Consider the following 10,065-nt stretch of genomic DNA (forward strand, 5'->3'; position numbering starts at 1 on the left):
ACCGTTCGGTATTGATATTGTTCCGAATGTGATATTTCTAGATTTAAGTTTATTTAAATTAGTTTCCATTAATTTAAATTTCAAATTGAAACGATAAAATTACCTCATAACTTGTTAGAGTCATTTTCCAATACTTTCCTAAACATCTTTTGTGTTCTTAGATTTCCAATCGTTCATTGTAAAAGTAACGCCTTTTGTTTTACTTAATTGTAGTAATATGACCATAATCACTTATGTTATGCCTGCACGACATATACCAGATAGTACACTGAAAAAAGCATACTCGGTTCCAAAGATTTTGTCTTTACTTTAAAAAATTTGGTATTGATTCCGAGCCAAAGAAGCGGAGAATACAAGTAAGGATACTTTTAAGACACAATTCTCTTTTAAATTTAGGTTTTGTGTACTTGCTTCTAGGAAGCAAATTTTAATTTTTCGCTTTCTCAGCTTTTTTTCTTCATATGCTATCAAAGTCCTTTAAAAACGAGTTAAAGGCAACTTTATTTTCCAAATTAGGACTCGACTTCCAGTAGAAATTATGCTATGTTTGAAGTAAAAAACTTCTTTAAAATAAAGTTTTGAAAAACATGTCCTATATTTGAACGATTTTTTGCTTTGTAGTCAAGATGCAAAAAGGCAACAAATTTAAAGACAATTTCATTAAATTTAAAGAATTTTTCTAAATTATTAAAGTCAAGTTGACCTTAGCCTATAAATTTTTTCTTTCATGTTAAGATACCCATTTTTAAGTCAAATCACTTAATTATAAGGACAATACGACTTCATTGAAAAGTTTATCGACTTTTGGACAAGGAAAATAACTTTGTTTTAGAGAAATGCGTCTTCTATGCTAAGCAAAATTTGTATTCGTATTTTAAAGACATGAAATCTTTGACATCACGACAATATTTTTTTCAGTGTAGAATGCACTAGATTATCAGCCAAGATAATGAGCATAAACCTAAAAGTATGTAGCCAAGACAATGAACATAAGCCGATAAATATGTGCGTACCAGATAGTAGTAGATTAATCTAGAAGGTTGTAGGCCAATTAGCGAGAACATCGTCATATATCGGTATATAAACCATAGACCTTATAATACATAGATGAGCCATGGGTGTCAAACTATGTTTGACAGTTCCGAAGATTAAGAATAAACGAGAAAAATAAGAGCACGCTTACAATCTCTTTCGTTTTCCTTTTTGTAGTTTGCGAATTGTACACAAAATTAGAACGTTTATGATGCAACAGAGGATTTATAAATAAATTAATATATTAAAAGTTCATATTTGAACAAAAAATTGTGACCAAAATCGCGAAAATACGAAATTTAACTTTGAGCAGCATTGCTCTTTACGAACAACACAAAAGCAAATGCACGAAAATTAATGTTTGGGACTGACTCTTTACGAAAAAATCAAAACGAAATGGCAGAAAATTAATTTTTGAAACTGACACATTTTTTTAAAGAGAATAGTGGATCATCTATGTATTAAAAGGTCTATGATATAAACCATAGACAATAGATTCATATAGATGTCCCACTCTTCTCTTTAAAAAAAATGTGTCAGTTCCAAAAATTAATTTTCTGACATTTCGTTTTGTTTTTTTTCGTTAAGAGAGATTCTTTTGTATTCGTTGTCCATTCACAATTAATTTTTTATGAGGAGTTTTTTATTACAGAACACCCTGTTGTGTTGAAAAGAGTACCAAAAATCTCTCAATTCTCTTGATTTTCTTCGTTTATTCTTAATCTTCGGAACTGTCAAACTTAGTTTGACACCCATGGGACATCTATATGAATCTATTGTCTATGATATAAACCACTAGCGGAGAGAGCTGTCAAATCAGTGGTAAGCTAAACCCAATAAACACAGGATGAGCGTTTTTCAAATGCAACAACTTTTCAGTTTGAGGGTAACTATAATTATCAACATAAATTCAACTTGACTTGAAACAGCTCATATTCAATACATCTTCAAATTGTTTGCGAATTACTTCCAATTTGCCAAAATGTTGACGAAATCTTTGAAAAGGGGTTGAAGATAATATGAGAAAACTTTGACAAAACACTACCCTAAAATGCAACGAAAAAACCATGTGGTTTTCAATACTTGTTTGTGCAACGAAGTTCGTGGTCAATTGAAAGAAATAAAAAACATTTTAGACAAAAAACTGAATTTACTCCAAATAGTTTCTAATAATACGTAAGTGAAAATAAAAAAATGATATGAAACTTTAAGGAAGACACTAAATTATATCTCTTTGCCGAAAACTAAAATTATGGATTCTACGTTCTTTAAAACATTAAAAAGCTGACCGATGAAAAAATGTTGGACAAGTAACTGGAACTGCTTCAAATAGTTTATAATAATTGGTAAGTCAATATGAAAAATTAAATCAACACTTTAGAGAAGTCACTAAATTTAAATCTCATTGCAGAAAACTAAAATATTTGGATGCTGCATTCTTGGAAACATTAAGAGGTTGACCAATGAAAAATGAAAAATGATGGTGGCTAATCGAAAAGAGAAAGTTTCCATAAATCAAAGTACAATGAATTAAACTTGGTATTTATGCTTTTCCATATCAACTACTGGGTGATAATTCGCATCACGCCTATAGTTTAATTTACATCGCATCATCGGTTTAATTTGATATTTTGTGAATTGAAATTGCTGGAAATTTATTCTAACTCTCTAGTCATCAAGTTCCTTGCTAATTTCCCGAATTTTAATGAGTTTTACAAGAATTTTGTGACACCAACGTTCTTGAGGAATTTTGTGGGTTTCAATACATTTTGTGCCACGAAGTACGTGGTCAGTTATTTTTATTGACATAAAACTGAAATTAATCCAAAACGGTAATTATAATTGGTAAGTCAAAATAAAAAGTGCAATGAAAACGTAATGGAAATCACAAAACTCGATTGTTTTGCAGAAAACTAAAATCATTGGATATTATATTCTTGGAAGATGTTGACCGGTGAAAAAATGATGAAGGAAACAACAAAGAAAAGATTCCAGAAAACTTGCAAAGTGCAACCAATTAAAACAAAGTGCAACAGTTCCTAAATCAAGAACTTCTGGATGAAAATGTGCATTACATCAATTTACATTCCGTCATCAGTTTGATATTTTGTGAATTCCTCTTGATGAAATCTATTCTAACACGCAGGCCAGCAAGTTCCTCGATAGTAATTATTTGAAATTGTCAGCATATTAATTAATAATTAATTAATTAATAGTTATGTGACACCAACATTATGGGGGAAATTATACATGAAAAATGTTTAAGTTATTTAAAGTTGTATTGATAGTTTTAGTTATTAATACCTTTAATAAGATAATTATGTTTTGATTGGTATTATAACATATTATTATTTTTTATATTGTTAATGTTATTTTTAATATTATTATATTTTTAACGAAAAAAATTAATAAAATGTACAAAATCACTAGAAATTTAGTGTTGACTTTCAGTAAGAACTGGGATTGACTTTCATGCAAATTGTGGTTAGAAAATATTCGCAGCAATATTAGTTTTTAATTTGTCTCACATTGAAAACTGTTTGAGAAATTATTGAGTAGCAATGCATTTCAATTTGAGGATTACAATTGAGAGATTATTGCTATTGTGTTGAATTTTACTGTTGAGGGTAATGTCTGTTTTTTGTTGAGAACGCGATTTTCTCAACAATTTCTCAACTTGAATATTACCCTAATCCTTTGAAAAAATGTTTGAAAAATTATTGCATTTTAGTATTTTTCAAACGTTTGTGTTTATTGGGAAGTTTATACAGTACACACCGTAGAGCAAATAAGTGAAACCTATCAGTTAAGCAAATAAATTGTAGATTGTCGTTATTGGAAAAGAACTGGGTTTTATTAACAGGTTATTAAGCACGCCTCAATATAAAAACGTAACAATTGGTGTCAATGAAGTTTAATCAGCTTCGAGTGGAATACTTGAAGAAGGAATTGTGCAAAATGAAGCAGCCGACTACAGGAAATAAGGCTCAATTACAAAAGCGACTACTGATATTGATATCGAAACACATGAGTTTGATTATAAGGAAGATCTTGATGAATCAGTTGTAGCCAGCGCCTCGGAAATTCCATTTGCAGCTTCTAATGTTGTTGATTATACATCGATGGTCAATATTTTGAGCAAAATGATGGAAGAAAACTCTCTAAAAATGCAAGAGAATTCTAGAAAAATGATGGAAGAAAACTCTAGAAAAATTATGGAAGAAAATTCTTTAAAAATTGAAGCGAATTCTAGAAAATTGGAAGAAAAATTTGACGAAAATTCAAAAAAAATGGATGTAAATTCTAGAATTCTCAATGAGAAACTTCAAGAAATTTCTGAAAGCATGGAGAAACGTGTGGACCAGATTGAAAACCAAATTGGCGAATTGGATAAGAAAATTCTTTCTGTGTACGAGAAAATTATGGTTCACGATGATAAGTTTCTACACATCGAGAAAAAAATGTCAGAGCTGGAAATTAAAGGTTGTCCAGTGCGCGTTATCGAGGGCTCAAAAACAAACCTCCTGTTTTCGATGGCTCAATTTCATTTGATGTATTCAAATTCCAATTGGAAATGGTTGCTTCTAAAAATTTGTGGAACGACATGTTTTTAATCTTTTAGTTATTTTTCGTTCTTATTTTTTAAATGAAAAATTTAATTTTCTTAATGAAACAATGTTAAATTTTGGACAACAACAAAAAAAATACATTTACCCCTTTATGGAAATTTATTTCGTGCACTTAATTTATTTTTATTTGCATTTTAATGCTATGTCAATACTTGTCGTATACGCGTTTGGTTCGAGTATTAAACTAATCTGGTAATTGATTCGATCTCCTCAGTAGCTAATTTCCTATCTTCCTACAATCTATAATCTTTGGTAAATGCAACATTTGGTATGACGCAAGCCAATTTCCTATCTTCCTCAAGTTTATAATCTTTGATCAAACCAACATACCTGCGTGAAGATAGCGACGTCGCTAACTTTCGATAACAGGGTTATCGAAAAAATAACAGGGTGACACAGAGACGACAAAAACTGAATTAATATGAGACGGACAGACAGACATTTAATGAAATTTATGTACTTCCGTGCTTAAAAACAACGATTTTTACACAGAATATGGTAGATAACATCTTTACCTACAATTTAATGTGCCACATGTGCCTGTTCAATGTTATTTAGCTTGGTTATTACTGGGTACTGGTGGTCAGGACACTATTTCCCATGTGGAGTCCAGGAATGGACTTCGTACACAAAAATGACAACGGAACTTGGTAGAGGGCATCAATACCTATAATTTGGTATACCACATGTATCTGGGAAACGCCGAGTGTAGAACAAAATTTTCCAGAAACTGTTGGACGCACTGGTGGTCAGGACAGTATTTCCAGCGCTGAGGCCAGGAATGGACTTCGTACACAAAACTGACAACGGAACTTGGTAGAGGACATCAATACCTACAATTTGGTATACCACATGTATCTGGGAAACGCCGAGTGTAGAACAAAATTTTCCAGAAACTGTTGGACGCACTGGTGGTCAGGACAGTATTTCCAGCGCTGAGGCCAGGAATGGACTTCGTCCACAAAACTGACCAAGGAACTTGGTAGAGGACATCAATACCTACAATTTGGTATACCACATGTATCTGGGAAACGCCGAGTGTAGAACAAAATTTTCCAGAAACTGTTGGACGCACTGGTGGTCAGGACAGTATTTCCAGCGCTGAGGCCAGGAATGGACTTCGTACACAAAACTGACCAAGGAACTTGGTAGAGGACATCAATACCTACAATTTGGTATACCACATGTATCTGGGAAACGCCGAGTGTAGAACAAAATTTTCCAGAAACTGTTGGACGCACTGGTGGTCAGGACAGTATTTCCAGCGCTGAGGCCAGGAATGGACTTCGTACACAAAACTGACCAAGGAACTTGATAGAGGACATCAATACCTATAATTTGGTATACCACATGTATCTGGGAAACGCCGAGTGTAGAACAAAATTTTCCAGAAACTGTTGGACGCACTGGTGGTCAGGACAGTATTTCCAGCGCTGAGGCCAGGAATGGACTTCGTACACAAAACTGACCAAGGAACTTGATAGAGGACATCAATACCTACAATTTGGTATACCACATGTATCTGGGAAACGCCGAGTGTAGAACAAAATTTTCCAGAAACTGTTGGACGCACTGGTGGTCAGGACAGTATTTCCAGCGCTGAGGCCAGGAATGGACTTCGTACACAAAAGTGGCAACGGATATTGATAGAGGGCATCAATACCTACAATTTGGTATACCACATGTATCTGGGAAACGCCGAGTGTGGAACAAAATTTTCCAGAAACTGTTGGACGCACTGGTGGTCAGGACAGTATTTCCAGCGCTGAGGCCAGGAATGGACTTCGTACACAAAAGTGACAACGGATATTGATAGAGGGCATCAATACCTACAATTTGGTATACCACATGTATCTGGGAAACGCCGAGTGTAGAACAAAATTTTCCAGAAACTGTTGGACGCACTGGTGGTCATGACAGTATTTCCAGCACTGAGGCCAGGAATGGACTTCGTACACAAAAGTGACAACGGAGCTGGATAGAGGACATTATTCCCCACAATTTGGTGTACCACATGTATCTGGGAAACGCCGAGTGTAGAATAAAATTTTCCAGAAACTGTTGGACGCACTGGTGGTCAGGACACTATTTCAAACGTTAAAGCCAAAAATAAACATTAAACACGAAAAGAAAAACATAACTTAAAATGGGATTTAATAACTTAAATTCTTTCATATGTACAAAGATCATTTATTACATATTTACAATTAATATCATGTTTTTTCTTTTCAATAATTATTGTTATGACATGTCGATCGTGCAAAGGGTGCATATTTAAAGCACGTGTTTCGTAAGTTATCTTGGTAACTCTGCTAAAAGTGTTATAACACATAACAAAATGGCGGACTGGTGTATAACAGATTCCATGGCATATGTGTGTAAGGTAGTTGCACTTAAAGAGCTCATTACACATATTTTTGTTTTCATTAAAAATGTAGATTATTAATTGCACATAAAATAATAAATTGATTTATGGGTAGAATAAACTACATTCATTAAAAATGTAGATTATTAATCACACATAAAATAAATAAATTGATTTATAGGAAGAATAAAATACTTCCTGCGAAAATTGAACAAAATTGTACTTCACATTTTGAGATTTGGACAAAGCGTTGTTAAAACTAGGAAAATTTATTGCCTTGGTGTACTTTATAACTACAACTCAAGAAATTGTACTCTCTCATAGAAGAAAAACTGAACCAAATGTAAAGGAAAAACTATTAGCGCCAAATCATTACCATTTTTACCATACAGTAATTCTTTTTGACAACTTTTGGGAACCGTACTAAAAAATTCTTTTGCTTTAGTTCATATTGAACTTATATGTACGGTCATTGAACTTTATATCCACGTTTGGTTCATAAAATGTTTGATACATACTTAAAACAAGTAAAAAATCATTGGGCTGTTTAAAATTTCCAAAACACAATAAAATTAACTACAAACAAATAATTTCTTTGCACTACAAATAAGTTAAAAATAAGTTGTTTTGCTGAGACAACTTAAATTTACAAATAAAAAAATTATTAACAATGTGAACGTAGTATGATTCTACGTTCACATTGTGATTGAAATCTTTCGTTTTCGAGAATTTTGCCTTTCAATACAAAAGTGAGATATCAAATTATATAAACATTTATATCTAGTGTGAACATAGTACAGTAGTACGTCCTCATTGCAATTTTACTTTTTCGAGATTTGCAAATAGCATTTTCATATTAATACTATGTTCACATTATATGTCTACTTACAATGGATTTCAGTTGAAATATCTACGGATTTCAGTAGTTTTGCAATTGGATTTCAACAAAATCCACTGCACTGTCATGCACAATTGGTGATCACATCAGATGTAAAGTACAATGCCTATGTATCAATTGCATTTTGTTCGTATTTTGCCAAAAATAAAAACTTCATTATGTGATCACCAATTGTGCATGACAGTGCAGTGGATCATGAAGTTTTTATTTTTGGCAAAATACGAACAAAATGCAATTGATACATAGGCATTGTACTTTACATCTGATGTGATCACCAATTGTGCATGACAGTGCAGTGGATTTTGTTGAAAGGCAAAATTCTCGAAAACGAAAGATTTCAATCACAATGTGAACGTAGAATCATACTACGTTCACATTGTTAATAATTTTTTTATTTGTAAATTTAAGTTGTCTCAGCAAAACAACTTATTTTTAACTTATTTGTAGTGCAAAGAAATTATTTGTTTGTAGTTAATTTTATTGTGTTTTGGAAATTTTAAACAGCCCAATGATTTTTTACTTGTTTTAAGTATGTATCAAACATTTTATGAACCAAACGTGGATATAAAGTTCAATGACCGTACATATAAGTTCAATATGAACTAAAGCAAAAGAATTTTTTAGTACGGTTCCCAAAAGTTGTCAAAAAGAATTACTGTATGGTAAAAATGGTAATGATTTGGCGCTAATAGTTTTTCCTTTACATTTGGTTCAGTTTTTCTTCTATGAGAGAGTACAATTTCTTGAGTTGTAGTTATAAAGTACACCAAGGCAATAAATTTTCCTAGTTTTAACAACGCTTTGTCCAAATCTCAAAATGTGAAGTACAATTTTGTTCAATTTTCGCAGGAAGTATTTTATTCTTCCTATAAATCAATTTATTTATTTTATGTGTGATTAATAATCTACATTTTTAATGAATGTAGTTTATTCTACCCATAAATCAATTTATTATTTTATGTGCAATTAATAATCTACATTTTTAATGAAAACAAAAATATGTGTAATGAGCTCTTTAAGTGCAACTACCTTACACACATATGCCATGGAATCTGTTATACACCAGTCCGCCATTTTGTTATGTGTTATAACACTTTTAGCAGAGTTACCAAGATAACTTACGAAACACGTGCTTTAAATATGCACCCTTTGCACGATCGACATGTCATAACAATAATTATTGAAAAGAAAAAACATGATATTAATTGTAAATATGTAATAAATGATCTTTGTACATATGAAAGAATTTAAGTTATTAAATCCCATTTTAAGTTATGTTTTTCTTTTCGTGTTTAATGTTTATTTTTGGCTTTAACGTTTGAAATAGTGTCCTGACCACCAGTGCGTCCAACAGTTTCTGGAAAATTTTATTCTACACTCGGCGTTTCCCAGATACATGTGGTACACCAAATTGTGGGGAATAATGTCCTCTATCCAGCTCCGTTGTCACTTTTGTGTACGAAGTCCATTCCTGGCCTCAGTGCTGGAAATACTGTCATGACCACCAGTGCGTCCAACAGTTTCTGGAAAATTTTGTTCTACACTCGGCGTTTCCCAGATACATGTGGTATACCAAATTGTAGGTATTGATGCCCTCTATCAATATCCGTTGTCACTTTTGTGTACGAAGTCCATTCCTGGCCTCAGCGCTGGAAATACTGTCCTGACCACCAGTGCGTCCAACAGTTTCTGGAAAATTTTGTTCCACACTCGGCGTTTCCCAGATACATGTGGTATACCAAATTGTAGGTATTGATGCCCTCTATCAATATCCGTTGCCACTTTTGTGTACGAAGTCCATTCCTGGCCTCAGCGCTGGAAATACTGTCCTGACCACCAGTGCGTCCAACAGTTTCTGGAAAATTTTGTTCTACACTCGGCGTTTCCCAGATACATGTGGTATACCAAATTGTAGGTATTGATGTCCTCTATCAAGTTCCTTGGTCAGTTTTGTGTACGAAGTCCATTCCTGGCCTCAGCGCTGGAAATACTGTCCTGACCACCAGTGCGTCCAACAGTTTCTGGAAAATTTTGTTCTACACTCGGCGTTTCCCAGATACATGTGGTATACCAAATTATAGGTATTGATGTCCTCTATCAAGTTCCTTGGTCAGTTTTGTGTACGAAGTCCATTCCTGGCC

At 33.1% G+C, this 10,065-nt stretch overlaps 1 long non-coding RNA gene across 2 annotated transcripts; it reads left to right on the forward strand.

The window, feature by feature from the left end:
* The first annotated feature begins 1,823 nt into the window (after nucleotides 1-1,823).
* Nucleotides 1,824-3,465, forward strand: LOC142225433 (uncharacterized). Of its 2 annotated transcripts, XR_012719281.1 has the most exons (4): nucleotides 1,824-1,918; nucleotides 2,038-2,378; nucleotides 2,444-2,877; nucleotides 2,942-3,465. It is a non-coding gene; the product is annotated as an uncharacterized LOC142225433 (long non-coding RNA). The 2 variants fall into 2 exon arrangements; XR_012719280.1 differs by having other exon boundaries at nucleotides 1,860-2,378.
* Nucleotides 3,466-10,065: the final 6,600 nt, after the last annotated feature.

Source organism: Haematobia irritans, chromosome 2 (assembly GCF_050003625.1).
Source record: "Haematobia irritans isolate KBUSLIRL chromosome 2, ASM5000362v1, whole genome shotgun sequence".
Lineage (NCBI taxonomy): Eukaryota > Metazoa > Arthropoda > Insecta > Diptera > Muscidae > Haematobia > Haematobia irritans.